The following is a 21754-nucleotide window of genomic DNA, read 5'->3' as shown; positions in this document are numbered from 1 at the left end:
GTCAGCTGAGCTCATCCCTCCTCCACACCACCTCCACCATCTTCCTTCACATCTACACCTGGCTTCCTCACTCCCTGGCCACCAATCCACCACAAGTGTCAAATCAGAGGGAAGACATCTCTAAATCTAAGTCTTACAAATGATCATCTTAGTTCATGTCATTTTCAGCATTCATGTCTTCCTCCCAGGTCTGAGTGCCAAAGAAATAACCATGTCATTTCACATCATTAAAACTTTTCTAATTGCCATCCCTTTCTTTGTGAGTCCTTTCAGATTTAATTTCTATATGAACATGCTTTCTGTCTTTGATCAGATTACTACATTGCTCACCCAATGCTTGTGTGAAAAGAAATCACTGAGTGGCCCCCTTAGGGATCTTTGCTGGCACCATTGGGCCCATCCCCTCCTCCCTAACATATGCATCACCACACATCAGTAGGGTCTTGAGGTGTGGGACAACTGCTCATGCAGGCATAGGGGAGCACCCTGGGAGAGTATCCAGAAGAACCCAGGCCATGCTGTGCCCCTGCTCTGCTATGTTCGGGGAATGGGAGACTCTGCTGTCAACAAGCAGTAGGGTCTTGCAGATGTTGTTTGTGCAGGTGCAAAGTGGTAGGCTCCTGTCGGGGGGCCTTTGACTCCCGGGATGTGTTAGGCCGGCTGTGGGCTGCCGGAACTACACAGGGCCTTGGTGGGTATATTTTCCTCTTGACCTCCCAGGGGCTAACTCACCAGGTGGGAATGGTATAGTGCCCTCCTTATTTTTGGACGTTCCAAGTTTTGGCCTTGGGTCTTCTCCTGCTATGCTTCACTGATGACCTACCTATGTGTATGTCTGCCTAGGGCTGCTGCAACCCTCTGGAGCTGAGTCCACCTGTCCTTTGCTGCTCTTGGGCACTGTGTGTTGCAGGCCCTCTACCCTTCTTGTTATTGTAACAACTGTTAAACCCAGGGGACAAACCCGCTCACAAACACCCACTCAACAGAAACACACTTATTTCTACACAATTGCTCACCCACCTACCCACCTATCTACACTCACACACAGGGACTTTGCATTGACTTTGAATAATTTTCAGTTTATTTCTATTGCCTAAACTAAACTCAATTTACACCTTAGTCCTAAACCTAACCCTTAACCTAAAAACAACATTTCTCCTTATTGGACTAAGGCTTTGGGTCCTTACACTGTAACAAATGCTAGAACACACACACACTAACACACAGATAGTCCAAATGGTTGAATGTCATACAAGCATAGGTTGCAATTACATCAATGTGCCCTGCCTACTTTAATGCTGGATCCAGTCTAATCACGCCATTTGGACTTAGTTTTGTGATATCCTTTTTGTAGAACAAAAACTGATTTGGCACATGTAGGCAACCAGCCTCTTTTTTTCTACACAGGCCTGGGACTTTATTATGCTGTTTGTTTTTTGATGCTCTGTAACAAACCAGTGAGACCTTCACTGAACTGCTGGATTTATGATAAGATTAAATTGCAGTCACTTGTTTAAATAATTTAGTGACTTTGGAGGGCAGCTAGTTGCATTGGATTTTATTTTGATATAAGAATAAAATTCTAATAAAATACATTGAAGTTTGTGCTTTTGCAAGGCCCTATAAACAGCTATCCACTTCATCTTGTCAGCAGTCCTAAAAATAACTCTCCATGGACTCTCTGTGGTATTATTCATTTAATTACAATGGGCTTTGACTTTCTGTCGAGCACATGTTTCACTACTCATGGCAAAATGCCAAAGAATATTAAAAAAAAAGATCAAAATAGTGCAGCTGACCTTTTAGATTTTTGTGCTTTGTGCAGCAATACAAAAATGTGCGACATTATGTTTCCAAAGAGCATTTTATACTTGGAAGTTTTTCTTCAAAATTTCCACACAAGGTCAACACTAGATTGAAACAGTCTGTGAATTTCTGACAGGTCAGTTGTCAAAGTAAACATGTTTGTGCTTTCTTTTCTCATTTTTTACTTTACCTTCTGCTTTTCTCTCGTTTGTTTACATTCAGTTTTGCACAACAGAACACCAGAATTAAACAGAATTCCAACAAAATCAACAATGCACACATAAGAACGATGAATGATGACACTTGAAAAAACAAAACTGTACCATTCCAACATTTTGCTCTGTTCCTCCCTAACTCCCTCTTCCTCCCACAGTGACTTTAAAACACATCACTTTTATACTCCCTGCAACTGAGGAACTATTTGAAATCATAACAGATTAACATGGTGTCTATCTTGTACCAAACATGTGTGCAGGCCAGTCATGTTCTTACTGGAAACAGCTTAACCGTGGCAGGTAGAAAAAACAGATATACTGTAATTGTCTAAAGTATGAATCTTTCCTGCTGTGTTCATGGTTTTTAATTAGGAGTCAGGCACATATGTTGACTCAAGTTTGAGACTCCAACCTCAACGGACGCCCTAAAAGGAAAGTGAGGAAAGAAAAAAAATCTAGATTATAGTATTTCTAAGTTTTTGGGGATTTTCTGCACTGCCATGATAGGCAAGTGAAAAATAAAAATCTACATTCAAATATTTCACAGTTTTTTTTCTGTTCTGCTCTGAAAGGCAAGTGAGAAAAAATATTTTTGAGAGGATTATTTTTCCAAGTATTTGTCCTTGTAATACATTGCTCTGGCACTAGAGCCAATTGAATAAAACCACTAGCCTTCAATACCAGCTGTATTGTTCAAATGGATGGTTTTCAAGATCCAATCTCCCATTTTCTAAATTAGATTGTTGTAAAATAAAATGAAATACAGTAAAAGCAAACAAATAATGTATCTGTTGACCATACTATGTTGTTTTTAAACCACGCTAGTATATTCATTTGCGATAAAGAATTAACTACTGTATTGATCAAGGATATCTCTAGGACTGTTTCTTGCAAATGGCCTTAAAACTTGCTGTCAGTACGTGCTTATCATAACTTTTCACAATTAATTTGAAAGGATTATGATAAATCCCAAGTCAAAAATTAAAATATGAACCCTTTAATGATTTATATATGTTTTTTATTTGTTAATGCATTTATATTTTGGTGACAACAGCTGAATTAACTCTTTTGGAAAATAAGTGGTAAAAAAATCTTCATCTACTTTCTAAGTCCTTTTTTTCTTTTCTCAAGCCCAGAAAATCCAGTGAAAAAAAAAAAACATTCTGTGTTCTTATTTTTCTAAGTGTGTATTTTTCTAAAACCTCTTCTGGCCACAAAAGGGGGTTGCAACCAGCTAGGTGAAGGTGAGTGCAGAAAGTTATATTTTACTTAACTTGACTAAGTTTGATTCTTTTCTTTTTTTTTTTTTAAATCAGCTTGCTTTTTGATTCATTACGGTGGCTTCGGAGACCCCTAGACGCAGGTCTCAGCAGGAATTGAAGCTTGCACACCCCACGAGTATGGCCGGATCTTGGCAGGTCACACATTTTACCGCTACCTGTTTGATGTTTATAGTTGGTATATGTGAGATATAAAGTTTTGTGGTTTATAAATATGTGTAGTTGAATATAAAAACTACCCTTTCAGTGTATATTGTTATGGAAATAGTTAGCTATATTGTATGATAATTGAATGTTCCTGAATGCCACGATGCTGCAACACTTATTTTGAAGGACCCTGTCTGTATCTATAAGGAAGTAGCATATTTATTAGCTTAACAGCTTGAACCTGCAACTGTAAGCAACACTCTAAGTACTCTATGATTACTAAGACCAATATTTACATCAAGTGTCTATAAATAATCAGTAAGAGCAGTTTCTATGTTCCTTGTAAAGAAGAAATCCATGTTGTAATTAGTATTTTTCATATGAACCTAAGCCACAGCAAGGTACAATAAAATATTTTCTTTATTGTTTCATGTAGGACAGCAGAAGGCTTCCAGCATGAATACGGTTTCTGGAGCTACAATTCTTTGAGGCAACCATGGATGCCAACATGTACTGTGATATACTTAAGCAGAACATGATCCAAAGGGAATCAGATTTCCAAAGGAGATCCTCGATCGGAGGTGAGTATTATTCCCAATCAGGAAAAAATATATCACCGAAGGCATCAGAGCTACAGTGGCTGTAGATAAACTCTATATTGGGACTGGGAAATCACTCCATGGTTTTATTAGGAGAAACAGCAGGTTAGTCTAAAATATATAGCACTGGTTAGATAAAAGGTGAGATAATTGGCACTTGTAATCTAATGTAAAGCACAGCTTAGCATGATGTTTACATTGTTTGATGTGGGCTGGGCTTTTGGATATCCACTCCTTTTTGTCTGTCACCACATATTTTTGTCACTCGAACACATTCACACACAAATATTTCTTAACATAACCCTATATCTCTCACCCTCTCTCACTCCCAGCACCTTTGTAATTTTCTGTCTTTTTCTCTGCTATATCTCTGCTTCTGGACTTTACAATAGGCAAACCCAAGCACTAATTAGGATTTCACTCGGGTCTACATTAACTACACATGCACAACTATGGGCACACTAAGGTTTGTCACATGGAATGTAGATGGAGCCAGCACCAGAGAGAAAAAGTTAAAGATTTTTAACAAACTTAAAAGACAACAGGCAGACGTCTTATTAGAATAATTTCATACATCTGCCACATCTGCAAATGATTTTAATCACCTGAGTTTCCCAATTTGTTTTCTGCCAGCTATAATTCTAGGCAAAGGACTGTAGCAATTTTAACTCACAAAAATATTACATTTACAGTATTAGACACTATTACAGATCCAGAGGGTAGATTTATAATAATAAAAATATCTACACATAACCAAAATGTTATGATTTGTGGTTGTTTGGTTTTTGGTTTCTGGGTTTTTCTTATATTTCTCTCAGTTTTTGAATCATGCTTCTGTTTATTATTTTTCTGGTCATGTTTTAGTTTTGTTAATGTTTTGTCAAGTTTGTTTTTTGATTCTGGTCATGCTTTAGTTTTTGTTTGTTTTCAAGAGTCTCTGTTCTTGCTCCACCCACGTTCTGTTCTGTCTGTTAATTATCTTTATCTGGTTCACCTGCTGTTTACTTTCCATATATACACTCCTTTTCAGTTGTTCTTCGTGGAAACATAATTCAAATATTGCTCTTGTCCCGTAGTCACGCCACGCCTGTCTTGACCAGCCTGGTGAAGTCTGTTTTTTGCCTGTTCTGCCAGCCCGTTCGTTGTTTTGTTCTTGCCTCTTTTTAGAGTGAGTGTTTGTTTTTTATTAAATTGTTTTTTTTTTCACTTACAATCACGCTGCCTGCTCATCTGCATTCCGGGGTTTTATCTCGCAAACCATAACACAAAAGTTATGTATTGTCAGTATATAATAGCCAAATGTTAATATCGCCCCATCTATACATTTTATTCTGCACTGTATGAACACTTGGATTCCTCACTTCTTCTTGGGTCGATCCCAACTTTGATCTAAATGAAGAAATAGACAGATTGAGTACAACAGGGACCCAGTGCACTTGACAATCAATAAATATAGTTAAACAGCACATGAATGATTACAGACTTTGGGAAGCATGCCGATCTCTTCATCCTAACCATACAGAATATACTTTCTTCTCACATGTCTATCACTCTTACTCTTCTCTGAATTATTTCTTAGTCAGCAGCTCGTTGTTGACTGACATTTCTGACACTGAGATATACCCTATAGCTGTCAGCAATCATGCTCCTGTCTCATTAACTCTAGTAAATATGAAAGAAAATCCACAAAGCAAAAGCTGGAGGATTAATACATCATTGCTTAAAGATAAAGATTTAATCAAATATTTTAAAGAAGAGTAGTCTTCATATGTGGAGTGTAATGACCTTCCTGGGACATCAACATCTATTCTCTGGGAAGCAGGGAAATTAGTGATAAGAGATAAAATAATCTAATTCTCATCACATTTCTTGTAACCCCAGTTTACAATTAATACAATATAAAATCCTTCATAGAGTACATTATACAGGTCAACGGATGTTCAGGGTGGGTTTTGCACCATCTAATACTTGCTTACAGTGCACAGGCAACATACCTGACATTTTGATCCGTGCAATATGGTTATGTATACCTTTTCAGAGGTTCTGGTACTGGCTATGTGAAGACTTATCAAAGTGTCTGAGATGTAATTTTTCCTTTCCCCTCAGTTTGCTTGTTGGGCACCTTAGATGATATCACCACTGTGCTTGGGATGTTAGTCCCGGTTTTCAATCGGTTCTTGGGGCTCGGTGCCTGTCCGTAGCCTTGGGCTCAGTGGATGTGCCTCTGCCTTCCTCCAATATTAGAACTTGTCGAACATTGGTGCCTATTGGGGTCAGCCAGGGAGCTGGCTCCCTGGTTGAGCATTTTGCCCTCCTTCCCTCCCCATCCCCAGACATCTCCCTTTGCCTCCTCCATCTCACTACTACACATGTAGGGCATGGGGTCATTGGAGTGCCTCAAGGCTTTTTTTTTATCTTAGTGGTCCCATGGCAGTCTGTGCCCCAATTTTGATGTACAACTTAGACACTCTCACTTATGACATGTAACAGCTAAATGCACTCTACAACACCGCCCATCAACACCACATTTAGATAGGCTTGGGCTTGGAGAAGGAGCGGGCGTTTTGGTCAGGTGGGTAAAACTGCTGATTGTTTTAAAATAAAACACGGAATTTTCTCTAAGAGCAAGTTTCCGGTTTATTCCGGCTCAGCCAGATCGTACGATCCCGCTGTGCTTTCCTCACAAACATCCTCCACTCCAAACTGAGCCTTTTAAACGGCCGTTTAAGAGGCCCCACGATCTCACAGTTTCAAAGCATGACTCCACGAGAGCATCCTATGCTGCTCTGGTTGAGCCGCGCTCACTGCCTTCTCCCTCCTGTCCTCCCCAGCTGTCAGCGGGTGAGATCACAGAGGATGCACAAAAGCAGCTCCCTACGAAGTGGCGCACCAGTGATGCCCCCGCTCAACACCAAGCTGTGAGCCTGGGTGAATATCTCCCTGGTGAGACTGGTTTACAGCCTTTTCGATCCGAGCCCCCCATGGGTTACCTCCGGTCAGAATCCGAATTGGGTAACGGCGGTAGGGGCTCTAGCCTGGCTTGTATCCATGAGCACCATGGCACAGCAGATAAATGCTCTCAGAGCATCACTCAAGAGTGGCGGCGCATATGTTCCCTGGACAGGTGGACGGACAGACTGATCAGCAGAGGTTACACGCTGCAGTTCTTGTCACACCCCCCACCGTTCAGAGGGATTTTGGAGACAGTCCTGTCCTCCCCGGAGCAGAGCTCTGCTCTTATGTCAGAACTGCTGGAACTCCTGATAGGATGCTTATTGTCACATCCCCATCATCCCAAAACACTGCAAATATCTGCGTTTCGCTTATCAGGGGATCTCATATTAATGCAACCGCCTGCCGTTCGGTTACTGTCTCGCCCCACGCACGTTCTCCAAATGTGTGGAGACGGCGTTGCAGCCGCTAAGCTCGGCAGGGATGAGGATCCTCTTTTATCCGGACGACCTGCTTTTGCTGGCTCGGTCCACAGAGGAAGCGGCGGTGCAGACAAAGGCGCTGGCCGCACATCTGACAGTCCTGGGGTTTTCCATAAACTGGTAAAAAAGTTCTGTTTTCCCATCCCGGATGATTGTTTATCTGGGGGTGGAACTAAACTCAGCCACAATGAGAGCCTGGCTCTCTCAGCCGAGAACAAACGCGCTGTCAGCGCTTCTTCTCCATGTCAAACCTCACAGCGTAGTGACAGCTCTGTCACTTATGCGATTACTGGGAATGATGTCAGCGGCTCACGCAGTTGTTCCGCTGGGTCTGCTCCATATGAGATGTCTTCAGAGATGGTTCATCCGCCTGCGCATAGATCCTGTGCGTCAGAAGAGGCGGATGATCTCAGTCCCTCCTTCAGTGTGGACCTGGTCTATTGGGGAAATCCCCACATCCTGTCAGAGGGAGTTCCCCTCAGCAGACCTGCATCACACGTCTCAGTGTTCACAGACGCATCCCTGTCGGGATCGGGGGAAACATCTCAGTCTCAGGCGGTGGGAGCACAGTGGCCAGACCCCAAGTTTCTCCACATAAACATGCTGGAGCTTCTCACAGTGTGGAAGGTGACACAGCACTTTGCTCCTCTGCTGCAGGATCATAGCATGCTGTAGGCTGCATGTTGTAGCATCCTACATAAATCGCCAGGGAGGTGTCCGCCTGGCTCAGCTGTTAAACATTTCCAGGCGGCTGCTGTGCTGGGCGCGCATGAACCTGCTCTCCATCAGAGCAGTGTACATCTCCGGCGCCCTGAACAGAGGAGCGGACATCATGTCCAGAGGTGGCCCTTGTCCCGGGGACTGGAGTCTCCACCCCAAGCTGATTGGTCAGACTTGGAGCATATTGGGGAAAGCAGCAGTGGATCTTTTTGCCACACTGGAGAACGCACAATGCCAGTTGTGGTTTTCACTGAGCCCACAGGAGGATCCATCGTTAGGAGTGGACGCCTTTGCTCACAGCCCGTGGCCAAAAACGTTCCTTTATGCTTTTCCTTCAGTTCCGCTGATCCCGCGGCTCCTGGATCGAGTCCGAGAGGAACAGCTCTCAGTGATTCTCGTAGCCATCGAGCGCAAAAGCACGCCATGGTTTCCGAGCCAGCAGCAGCTGGTGTCAGATCGCCCGTGGCAGCTGCCGTGGAGAGAAGATCCACTCCTCCAGGCAGGAGGGGCGATAAGGAGCATCCCAGAGTTAGGTTAGCGTCTCTGGGTCTGGCCGCTGAACGGGAGTGCTTAGACAGGCTGGGTCTCCTGCACGATGTGGTGTGCACGATTTAGGGTGCACGAGCCGCCTCTACCACAGAGTCATACGCATCAGAGTGGGCAGCTTTTCAGCAGTTGTGCGCAGAGAAAGGCATGGGGCCCTTTTCATGTCCATTAGGCTGCGTACTGACATTCCTCCAGCAGCTGATGAACAGAAATGTAGCTTTCAGCACCATTAAAACTTATGCTGCAACTATTTCCTCCTGTCATGAGGGTTTTGGTGACAGAATGGTTTTTAACCACCCGCTGATGAAGCGTTTTCTGCGGGGTGTACGTAGACACAGACCCGTGTCACACCCCCTAGTCCCTCAGTGAGATTTAGCGCTCGTCCTGCGCACACTGGTTAAAGCCCCATTTGAGCCCTTAGATCAGGCTCCACTTAAATTTCTGTCTTTTAAAACAGCCCTGTTGTTAGCTCTGATATCTACAAAGAAAGTGAGTAATTTATCTGCACTCTCTGTCGCTCCTTCATGTCTCAGAATACAAGACGACGGGACTTCAGCTGTGCTGCGTCCTAACCCTGCTGTTAAACCTAAAAGCATCACGAGTTCGTTCAGATCGAGAGTGAGAACTCTGGATGGCTTTTATCCTCCTCCTCATAACTCCGAGGAGAAGGCCACCTCTCATCTCCTCTCTCCCGTGCACATGCTTTCATGTTACGTAGCGTGCACGGCTGCACTGCGCCACTCCCAGCGTCTGTTTGTGCATTACAGAGAAAACTCTGCAGGACATCCTCTATCTGTCCACCGCCTCTCACATTGGCTGTGTGAGGCTATTTCACAGGCTTATATTTCCTCTGGATTGGATCCTCCAGAGAATCTCAGACCTCATTCAATCACGGGGATTTCATCCTCCACGGCTCTGCATGGAGGAATGACAGTGGAAGACATTTGCACAGCAGCTTCATGGTCTTCTCCATGCTCATTTATTTGTTTTTACCTGCGAGATGTGTCAAGTTTCTCCATGACTCATTCTGTTCTCAGGGTTCTGACAGAATGATTATTATTTCGTTGCATTTATTATTGAGTCAGCCTTCCTGCATGCATACGCAGGGTGCCATAATATTTAATATCAGCCACGGTTCGTGATGTTCTGCAGCGGGGATACAGCGCCTGTAGTTGGTGTCCCAGAGGTTGATTCTTCCCTCAACGTGGAGCAGCAGGTCCTCAAACTGGGCCCTGGATAAGCAGAAGTACAGTTGAAAGGGACCTTCATCCAGACGCTGCTCCTTAAGTAGGTGGTGGTACTCTCCAAACTGGTCCCTGGAGAATCTGGTGAACCCAGAGACATCAACGACGGCAGCATTGTTCGGCTTTCCATAAATAAAGTGCAGTGACACGCTCCGTAAAATCCAGGTCTGCCATGTAGAGTCAAAACCGGCAAGCAACAGATAGAAGCTCCTACTATTTGATGACGCGGTGGAGCGAGTGGAGCGTTGTCGGCCGTTGGCTATGCGAATTGCCGGTAAAATGTCAGATGAGTGACAGCACACGCTTGAGGTGAACAATTCCCTGAAATTGCATACCATATGTAGGCAAACATGCTGCAGAGTAGAAACAGGCTCTGGGATGCAGTGTAGACAGTCCAATCTGGTAGCAACAAATAAACCAAACCATTCTCAAAAACGTTATTGTCCGTTAAGCTAAACCCCTCCCTCCCACTCCCTTCTAAGAGATTTGCTCAAACCAACTGTCCTTTCAATCTAACTAACCGGACGAGTATCACCCTGAACAGGTTTACAGAAGAATCTGTTTAAGCTGGTGCCGGGAAGGACATTCCTAACCTCTGACAGCCTACATCCAGAAGTCACACCCTTTTTCAACTGATGAATTAGCCAGACTGAGTAGCCCTACATTCAACTATATCACAACGGTCATTTCTGGTCACTTCCCTAATTTTATAACTTGCAGTTTCTGTCTGGGTTAGATTAGCTTTACTGACTTGGCCTGAGTTCCAAGAGTCTCAGCTAATACTTGTATTAACATTTTACTTTTTTTAACAAAGAAAAGTCCTGGATCAATGCTTCTGTGATGTTGTTGTTTTTTTGTGTGTATGCTCTGTCTTCTAAAACCCCTATTCAGTTGTGACAGATGGTTGCTCACACTGAACCAGATTCAGTTGGAGGTTTTTTTTTTCTGTTAAATGGTAGTTTACCTTTGCACTGCTGTTGCATGCATGCTCAGTATGAGGGTTAGGGCTAAAACGTTTTGATCACTTTGAATCATAAACTGAATTTGACTGCACTGTTTAATAACTAGGATCAATTTGGAATGTTTGTACTTTATTGTATGATTCAATTAAATTGACCTTTTTTTTCCTTGTTGTTTTGTAAAGTGCCTTGAGACGAAATGTGTTGTGAATTGGTGCTATGTAAATAAACTAAATTGAATTGTATAGGATTAGGATTGGGAGGGGAGTGGGGGATTTAGTTCTTATTTCTCGTTTCCACTGGCCTTTCCTAGGCAGCGCGGCTCCTCTCAACTCGGTTGCGCTCTACTCATCACGGAATCTGCTGTGTTTCCATTGACCCACTGATGGCGGGAGCTAGGGCTTGAAGCCCTGTTTTCAGCCATCACTGTAGTGCCCTGGGTCACTTTTAATGTTACTGTGACACTGTCACATTAAAGTTATCTACGGCACCCAGGAACTGACATGGGGAAAAAAAACATAGTGTGCGCACGAAATACAAATTCTTTCCCACAAAATAATAATTCGTTCCCACAAAATATCAATTTGTCCCCACGAAGTACTTATTCGTGCGCACAAAATATTAATTTGTGGCCCCAGAATATATACAATGTGCACACGAAATATTATTTTTTTTCCTCTGAAGTATTAAATTAAAAAGTTCATATTATTCCTATGAACTTTTCACATCAGGAAGACTAAGGAACACATCAGACAGGTCAGGAATGACGTGGCGAAGAAAGCTGCATAACTTTCATATTTTCTCACATTAGAACCGTAACGTGTGGTAACTTTTGGTTTGAGCACCCCAGCACCAGTATTTCATGCGCACATTATACCTATGGTGTGGTCAGAAATAAGTACTTTGTGGGAACGAATAAGTATTTTGTGTGCACAAATTAGTCCTTCATGGGAACAAATTAGTATTTTGTGGGAACAAAATAGTATTTCGTGCGCACGCTATATTTTTTTTTTCCCCAAGTTAGTTCCCGGGCGCTGTAGTAATCTGCGTAAATCGATAAAAAATAAATAAATAGAAAATAAAAATATGTTTGTATTATTGTATATGCAATATATATGTTTTATATATATATTTTTTTTTATGTATAAAAGGATCCAGTGGGATAATTATCTACAACACAGCCCAGTCAGAACTTAAATAAGGTACAGGGGTTTTAACGTGAGGGGGTGTGTGGTAGGAGAGGAGAGACACAGCGGTCTGGACTGCTAAAGCTCAAAAGTTTGTTTGAAGAAGTTACAGTTTCAGATTTTATGGGGATGTTTTTGTCTCAGCCAATGCAATAACGAGGACAAGGACTTTAAAGCACAAAAGAACGGATATTTGACCACAGTGAATTAAGATTTAAGTTGGATATTGGACATTTATACCCTACAGATTCAGCTAGATCTTCCTCCCGTTAAACCCGCTGAAGGCTGTGTAATTATGGGCAGCTGATTTTTGCCTGCTCTATCCTCCTGCAGACACAGGCTGTTTTGAGTATTGTTTTGTGTGTTTTGGAGGAAATGTGGTCTGAACAGCTGGTTTTATGTGTAATCAGCTGATTTAGGATGTTTTTAAATAAAGCATCTGCGTGTAATTCTGAAACTGACCCGGTGCCCTTTTTCATTTCTTTCAGCCTTCAGGCATGGTTTATGATTTGTAAATACTAAAGTTATATTTCGATTTGACTCGCTCCGGTCATTGTGGTCCTTAATATTATTGTAGTTGCTCTTGAGTTTTATTAACTTTTCCCTGCACTACCTCTTGGAAAACCTTATCACTTATCCTCGTCCCATGGCCAATCAGTAAAAAGCAGTCTGTTCACATCACATGTAGTCCCTACTCAGCCCCAGTCATACCTGCAAAAGCAGGGACAAACAAAGTAGGTACTGGTGTGGAAAAAAACAATAATGGAAATGCTCGCAAGGAGTGGAGCTGGGTAAAATAGAGCTAGTGAAAAAGGGGCATTAGTTGTGTCAGTCCTGCCTTGGGGTGGACAGCCAAGGGGTTGGCAGGCTGAGTGTACTTGCAGGCGCCTGGTGGTTCCTGGGGTTCTGGCTGGTCCAGGTGGGTCCCTGGGCCCTGAGATGCTGGTTCTATAGACACCGGTGGTGTGGGGATGATCTTGGTGACTCTGATGGTGTTGCAGTGAAGAGCCCGACAAGTGGGGCCGCCTTCCCTGGCATGGTGTTGTTTGGGTAGGGGCTTGGGTCACTTCACAAACCTGGTGGTCTCCTGGCCGGTGGCCTGCAACTTTCATATATGTAACGGACAGACTATTAGCCACGGGGACTGGGCGGGGTTCAGATTAAAAATCAGCTTAATTCTTCAAGTTTGTGTGCACAAGCAAGGAATCTGGCTTCTGTTTTACATTGCTCTTAGTGAGGACTTTTTTTTCTGAAAAATAAATTGTAAATAAAAAATATTTTTGTAAATAATATTCTGGTGGGATTATGGTGCTAATCCCTTCCTATCTCCCTTCGGGGGCCTTCTGGGGGCTTGTGCAGGCTCCAAACTTGGTCTGTACTGGGGATTTGGCCCATGATGCTGGGCCAGGGGGTTCTTTGTGCTCCTCTAAGCTGGCATCCTGATTGTTGGCAGAAGGCTGCTTGACACTTAAACCCAGAGGTTTCCGCACCTCCACCTAGGCCCAGAGTTGTCTGCAGCTGCAGACAATCAGTGGATCCAACCTGTCCAGCTGGTCTTGGCCAATGAGGAGAGGTTCAGTGCCCAAAGTACAAACGTAGATGGTGTGCACCAGTCATGTCTTGGAATGTGATGTCCAACCACACCCGATAAGTAATGCAAGATTGGTCTTTGGTGTAGCCTGAAATGATTTACAGAGGAAGATCATAGCTCTAGTCACCTTCTCAAACAGAGTCGAGCACATCAAGCTGATCACTGAATCTGTCTCCAAGAGGGCCTTCACCTTGACACTTCCTCCTATAATGGTTGGCCAGTGTAGCCAACACCTATTAGCGTCTATTAACACTTCTAGTGGTTGTCTTCTAGATGAGTAACTTCTCAAGAGCCCAGGGACAGTGCAGATCAATGAGACAATGTTCAACCTCCCTAAGGTAGTCGTCGAAGTTTGACTTTTTACTACTCGGTTCAAAACACTCTACACCTTGACCAAGGGATTGAAGTTGACGCATACAAAACTCATGCTCAGGGATTGAAGCTAGCCCATCTGAATCATCATCTCTGAGATTTCATCTGCTACATTGAGAGTATGATAGGAAATCCTAATTTGGCCTTCAGGGAGACACAGGAAGTTGTTCATAGTACAGTTGTGAGCACTCATGCCTTTGGCATTGTGTCAGGGCTTTATGAATCACCTAAGCCCCAAGTGCAATTCCGCTGATGCAGAACGTGTTGAAAGCATCAATTTCCAAATGGGTGAATATCAGCAACAACACAATAAACCTTATCAGTTTGAACATTAAAAATATTCTCTTTGTTGTGTATTCAATTGCATTAAGGTTGAACAGGATTTGGAAATCACATTTTACACAACGTCCCAACTTCATTGGAATTTGGGTTGTGCAAAACACTTTACCACAGAAAGACTACCACAGTTCTGTAAAAGTACTCACCAAATGTGAGTTGAAGTGTCAGACAACAAAGTGGATGTTAGGGGGAGAGACAGGTAGCAAAGCAGACACAAAGATACAGAGAACTGATTGTGTGGTGAGTAAAGAGAAAGACAGCTGAGGAATTGCAAAGTGAAAACATGATAAAAAACAGAAAACCGTCAATCATGTATGTCTTCAGAAAAGGATTGAACTTCTAATATTGCCAGACACTCGACTAGAATACAAACCAGCACACAGTCTGATGTACATTTGTAAATAGGTATTTGCATACATACCTATCTCATATATGTGCTTAATGTGTTTCACCAGGTTTATTTTTAGGATTTGTGCAGAAAAGAACAAGAAAAGAAATAAAATATCTGTTTTGTCATCCTATCAGTAAAACCTTAGCAGTAATCAACCATGTTCACTCACTGTTGCACAAATTTAACTCCTTTATTAAGGTATAGTTCAGATTTTAGAAGTAGGGTTCTGTGGGATCTAATTGTTTATATGCAGTTAATACCTGCTGTATATAACTATGTTGTCTTTGTTCAGTGAAAATCCAAATTGGTTTATCCCAAAGATTGAAGTTAACAGCCAGACCAAAATCAAAGCAGATTTCTACCATTTTTATTTATATATTTGGAGAGATTTTAGGGTAATAATTTGAAATTCTCCACAAATTACTGTATTTGAAAAACTAAAAAAAATATTTTGTCAAAAGTGTCAAATATCATGTCATTAACTTTTTTTTTAATTGCATGTTATATTACACAATGTAATTATTTAAATTCTAAAAAGTTTTTATTTTACAACTGTAAAAATGACATTTTGATTTTTGTAATTTCTAATTTTAGGTTCAACAAAATTGTATGTACATGTTTATGTGTGCATATGCATACACTTATACATATATTTATGTATTTATTCTTTTACATGTTTTTATCTTTTCTGCCTATTTAGTTTATCTTTCCCTTAATATTCACATTAACATTTATTTTCAGTAGTGATTTAATTATTTAATTAAGTATTGTTTTTGTAAGTTTTTTATGTGTGTGTCAGTAGTGGCCTTTACTTTTTTGTTATTTGATAGTAGGAATACAGGAAGTGGGGTGAAAAAAAGGGGCAGGCATGGAGCACAGGTCGCCAGGGTCAGGACTCGAACCAGGGACAGCTGTGATGAGGACTGAAGCGTCCATCTATGGGTCGTGCACTTTGCCGTGCCCATAATTATTGTGAAATTTGTTTTTGTGATATGGGTGGGGGCACTAAGTGGGATTGGAGATGTGGTATTGCCAGTCTGCCACAGAGAAAATATATGAATAAAATATTCTAATGTTAAAAACAATAAATAAAGCTGTTACCTCAAAAAGATCAGTGTGGTTTATGCTAATGCTAGTTTAAAAACTTTGACACCATCATCACATTTGCATTTGGCAGTTGTTCTCACAAAAGACAAGAATTACATGGAAAATTGAGATAGGACGCGTCAAACATTACAGGTTAGATAAACTGTCTGATGCAAAAGTAGTCATGTAACAAACTAAAATATTACAGCAGTTAAAGTGAAACCCTATTGAATGGATTTAATTTTCTATACTGCCTTACTTTTTGATAGGAAAAATCTACTTTAGGGGTAAAGCTTGAAACATTGGTTTGCATTTGCACACTGGAAGATCAATGTGGCACACTGCCTCCAGTCTTTATTTCTTGTGTAGATAATCATTAGCTTCTATGTAACTAACCAGCCAACAGAAATGACACTTTAAAGCCTTATAAAATAGTGGTCACATAAACCTTGATTCTTCTTGAGATTGGAGTTAAGATGGCAGAAGTCTATTATTTTCTTTACCTATCTTGATTAGATGTTAGATTCAGCGTCTAAGACCAACTAATTAAGATTTATGCTGAATTAGGGCACCAAAATGGTTATCCACTGCAAGTAAGACATTAACTCCTTGGAATATTTTAATTTAACTCAAAAATTCATAAAAAAAAAAAAAACCCTTTAAGGGTTATTGCTTTAGCTGCACAAATGACTTTTACAACCTTTTTGATTTTGTAAATTTGTTCCAGATCCTAACACACGCAAACTGGAACAACTGAACACTTTATCTTCAATATTTCTTGAATGACACCTTAAAATTATTACTTTTTTTCTTTCTTTGAAATGATTTATATTTAGGAGCCATTTATTTTGTCACTAAGCCAGGTACTAGAGTTGGCTTGTTGTAAAGCATTCCTCTCAGTTTTGAAAAATGGTACCAGTAGTGTTTTGAATACCATCATTAGAGCCGTTCACTGGAAGTTAATCCTTGTTCCAGTCCTCACTCACAGTTGTAAGCTTTGAGTGATGATCTAAGGAATCAGATCAGGAATACAAGTGGCTAAAATAGTTATCCTCTCCATGGTTACTGGGTTCTATAGTAGAGATATGGATAAAAAAACTTGGCTTTTTGGAAGTTGGAGGGTGCATGTGCTGATGCTTCTCATCAATGAAGGGAGCCAGTTGAGGTGGTTTGACTATCTGGTAAGGATACCTTCTTAGGGTTTTTTTTTTTTTGTGTGCAGCCACAGTGTATTAACACTACTTAAACTTTCAACTTTCTACATTGAAACCCCTTTAAGTTTTTTTTCTTATGAAATAAGGTCTTTAATCAGCTTCCTGTTAAACCAAAAATAGAATTCAAAGTTCTTCCTCCATTTCCTCTTTTTTACCTTTGCTATTTGACCTTTATTACCTTTCATGTATGTGTGAGTAAGGATGTGATTACTTGTTTGCAGACAAGGATCAAAGGTGAAGCGGGGAAGGAAGCAGTGGAGGATGTCATAAAGATGGTGGCTGATTGTGCTGAAAAAAGGACACACAGATCTTAAGATGGGGGAGACTGTGGAAGTGTGCTGTTACAGGATAATGGTGTATATGACCTTTTTACGTTGCAGCTGTTTATTCCACCCTTTAGAGCGGCAACGTTCATGTAACTAGGGGACCACTCTAAAGATAATAAAAAAAGAGGATCGGATAGATGTGTTTTCAGAGCGGTAGGAGATTTGTAACTGAAGCACATCTCTGTCCGTTCTCCTCGAAGCGAGTAAGAAACAAATTATTTGTCTTTCTCTTCTTTTTGTGATGTTATAAGTATTCTAGGTTGATTAAACCTGACACTCTCAGACATAAAGCTTTTAATAATGAAGCTCCATCATATATCAGAGACCTGATTGCCCCATATAAGCCATATAGAGCACTTTGGTCTAAGACTGGATGTTTCATGGTGGTTTTCTACATTTTCTAAAAAAATGGATAAAGACTGGGAGGCAACTCTTTTAGCCATTAGGCTCATCTCCTGTGAAACCACTTCCAAGTTTTTGACTCTCAGGCAGACTCAGCACACAGTCTGAATGAGACTGTGCTTAGGTTATCTTAAATCGCCTCTGTAGTTGCTATAGGCTGTTTTGTGTATTTAACCCAGTGTCATTTATAGTAACAATCCTCTTGCTGCAGCCAGGTTTCTGAGAGGCAAAATAAATCAATCTGATTGTCACAAATCGGGTCACTAACTAGCAATGTCTTTGAAGAGAGAGATCTTATGTTTAGTAGGCCACATTTAATTGTTTTATTTTTATTTTCAGTCTGAGTTGGGTTTATTTTTATGAGATTTTCCTGATTTCCTCCACTACTCCACTACAGGAACCTTTACCAGCAGCAAGGATAGTTTTCTAGGGTCATAACTTTTCACTGCATAAAATTGTACACCAGAAAAAAGGCCCTGGTAACAAATTACTGCAGTTTCATTTAGCTTCTCATTTGGAACGTTTGAATGGAATATTGTGGAGGGAGAGTGAGAAAAAACATCAAATTGGTTGAATTTTTTTCACCAGCATAAAAAGTCCTATCATCTTATTTACTCTTACCTTAAAGGTACTAATTCATTCAAGGAAATATTTTTGGCTTGTTAATAGTAATGTTCTGAGGCACAAATAAAACCAGACAGAATCTTACAGGTAGAGCAAAGGACCACATACATCTTTGGGACATGTTTCTCATTCTTTAGTTATTACATATATGTGAATGTTAAAAACTTCCTCTGACATTAAAGTGATTATAGTATAGTTTCACAGTGTAGTCGCTGGGAAATGATTAATAGTGGAAATGGTAAAAAGGGTAAATAAAAGTACTAAGAAAATAAATTCAGATAAAAAAACATTTCTAGTTCTTATAGTTGGAATAGGCCTTCTCTCTAAAGCTCCGAGAGAGGTCATGCCAACACATTTTAAAAGACCTCCTACCATAAGGAATGTGTCAATAAATAAAGGAAGGTGAACTCCTCACTCAACTCATGTTTAGTGTTCACAAAATTTTAATGACACAAGTTTCAACTCAGGAAATATTAGGACTGACACAAACATTTTTATCTGGCCCCCACTGGAAAAAGTGCCCAATGTTTAATTCTTCTAAAATTTTGAAAAGATGCCACTTGAATGTCTTAAAGGGTTTTTGAATTCCATCCCTCCAAAACTAGCTAGAGAGGTCAGCTCAAGATATTTCATAAAGTTCCACAGACGGGCCTACTGAAAGCACCATATTTCATTGTAACTGATAGGAAGAAATTGGAAATGACTCTAAAGTAAATCAGACAAATTGTATCTTCATAGCAATCTCCTGTGGCACAGAGTTGAGATTTTGATTTGATTTTCACAACCTACTCCCTCTGAGGTGCAGTTTCTCAGGGTCTCAAGATTATTTGAATATACTTGAATCTTCCTCAGTGCATTCTCCCTCTTTGCCTTCCTGCCTGCGTCTTTGAGGCAAATAAAGCGTGGTGCTTTTGGTTGGAGCACAGTAGTTGACTTTTTTGAGTGGAAAATGACAGGTTATTTTCTTGAAGTCTTACGTGGTATGGGGCAATAAGGTTTTCTAAACCAGCGGGGCTCAGTTGAGCAGAGGGGGATCTTGGATGACTTTGTCTTTTATCTTTAATATGACAATGAGAAAGACTGATGTTTTTGTTCTGTTATTTACAGCATGCCTCTGAATTTTGAATTTTCACAGGTATAATTTATTCAATCAAGTTTGGTACTAAAACATCGTACTTCACCCCAATTATATATTCTAATTCTCCCATAACACAATTACCTGCTCATCTGCAAAGAAATCTCAACATGACCATCACAATTATGTATATATATATATATATATATATATATATATATATATATAAATATATATATATATATATATATATATATATATACTTGGGGACCAATGGATTTCATCTCTTCTTTTTCTAAATGACATGGTCCTGCTGGCCCCCTCTAGCCAAGACCTACAGCATGCACTCGGGCAGTTCACAACCGAGTTTGAAGTGGCTGTGATAAAGATCAGCTCCTCAAAGTACGAAGCCATGGTTTTTAACCGGAAAAGGGTGGCTTGCCCTCTTCAAGTTCAAGGGGATTTCCTTAAATTAAAAGCAGGGGTGTACTACAACCACCTCTTAGGCACTTGGGGGAGTGAGTGAAGCCCTTCTTGCTCCTCTACTGGCAGCAACACCACCAGTCTCCTCAGGTCCCTGTGGAGAATGGTGGGAGGACAAGGCCCCGTGTCCTTCGTGGGCCTAGCCCCCACAAAATTGGTCCCATATTCGTACGGGCCGAACAGGTCCAACGTCATGTGCTCAAAACGGGCTGCTCGTCTCGTGCGTACAGTTGGAAGGTCACCCATTACTTGGGTACTTCATGGCATCCTCACATCCTAGGTCTATAAGCTCCAACAGCGGCATTTCTACCACTTATTTGGTTGTTGCGCACACCTGGTAATTCTAGCACAATGTCATCTGCTATTTGTGACATGTCGCCATAACGGTGCTCTAAAACCCGGAAGACCTTGCTTGCAGTACTACAGTGAGGCAGCCTGAGCTCACATTGCACTGAGTCAGCAAGACTGTCCAATAGATGGAAGAGCCTACAATCCGGGGAACCTGTGGGTTCTGCCCATGCTTGAAGAGCCCCCCAATTACTGTTCCAGCGCAAATAGCTTCTCCTGTCCCCCGAGAATTTCGGCAGACTCAGGGGTGCAAGTGCAATCCTAGGTCCAACGGACCCTTGAGAGATGGCAGATGTGCTCCTTCCTGCTCTGAAGCTATCCGGTAGCACAGCATGTGCTCCTCGCTGCTGTAGCGGTGTGCTGGAGAAGTCAGGACCAAACATTGACCTTATGGGGTTCTGAAAAGGTTGTCTCTGTGGTGGCACATGGGGGTAGCCCGAAGGAGTACCTGTGTCTTGTGCCCCATCAGGACCATCAGCATTACTATCCAGCGTGCTGCCATTCATTACAGCAATTTGGTTGGGTGCTGGGCCCGCATCTGCTCCTTGCGCCCCATCGTCATGTGCTTCTCCATTGCCTCCACCATCAGCAGAAGGTCCACTGGGTTCGACACTGGTGGTCTCTCCTCCTTTGTTCACACGCCCTTTACTGTCGCCCTTGTCCTCACTATTAGCCTGACTACCAAAATTGCCATGTGCCGACCTGCATTCGCACACCAGGGTACCAATGCAACAACAACCCCTCTGCTCTTCTTGAATATTTTGAGGTAGATCCTCATGACATTCACCTCCTTTTCTGGGATATAATGATCCCAGTCCCACACAAACCCCTCCAGCGCTTCAACTATGTCTTTTAATTCAGTGACCACAGAGTCATGCTGTTCCTGGGTCATGTGACATGTATAGATCACGTCAATCTGATCAAACACGTCCTTGAGAGAGACTAAAATACACCCTTCAATCAAACTTTTTGACAGGTGACCTCAAGGAGGGTCATGGCGCCATGGGGGCGGGGAGGTCATGGGGTCAACAGGGGTGTGTCTGAGGGGCGTAACCGTGGATGCTGATTGGTTGTCGTCATTAGGGGCGATACCTTAAATGAACCAATTAAAACACAGGGGTGTGTTTAAGGGTGTTATTAACAATCTGTATGTTTTTTAGGTGTTAATACATCTAAAAAAAAGACATGCATCCTTTTATATTTTAAAGGTATAATCAACTTAATATTAACCTGTCACATGAAATCCTAATAAATGAACTGTGTAACCTGACAGAATTGTAAGTTCATTTTGCTTTACAGCAGGACCTATTTGTTGAATATATGAGCCAGTCTATCTCAGTTCAAAATAGAAAAGACCTAAAAGTAA

Source organism: Girardinichthys multiradiatus, chromosome 22 (genome assembly GCF_021462225.1).
Source record: "Girardinichthys multiradiatus isolate DD_20200921_A chromosome 22, DD_fGirMul_XY1, whole genome shotgun sequence".
Lineage (NCBI taxonomy): Eukaryota > Metazoa > Chordata > Actinopteri > Cyprinodontiformes > Goodeidae > Girardinichthys > Girardinichthys multiradiatus.
Note: the sequence above shows the minus strand (reverse complement) of the source record.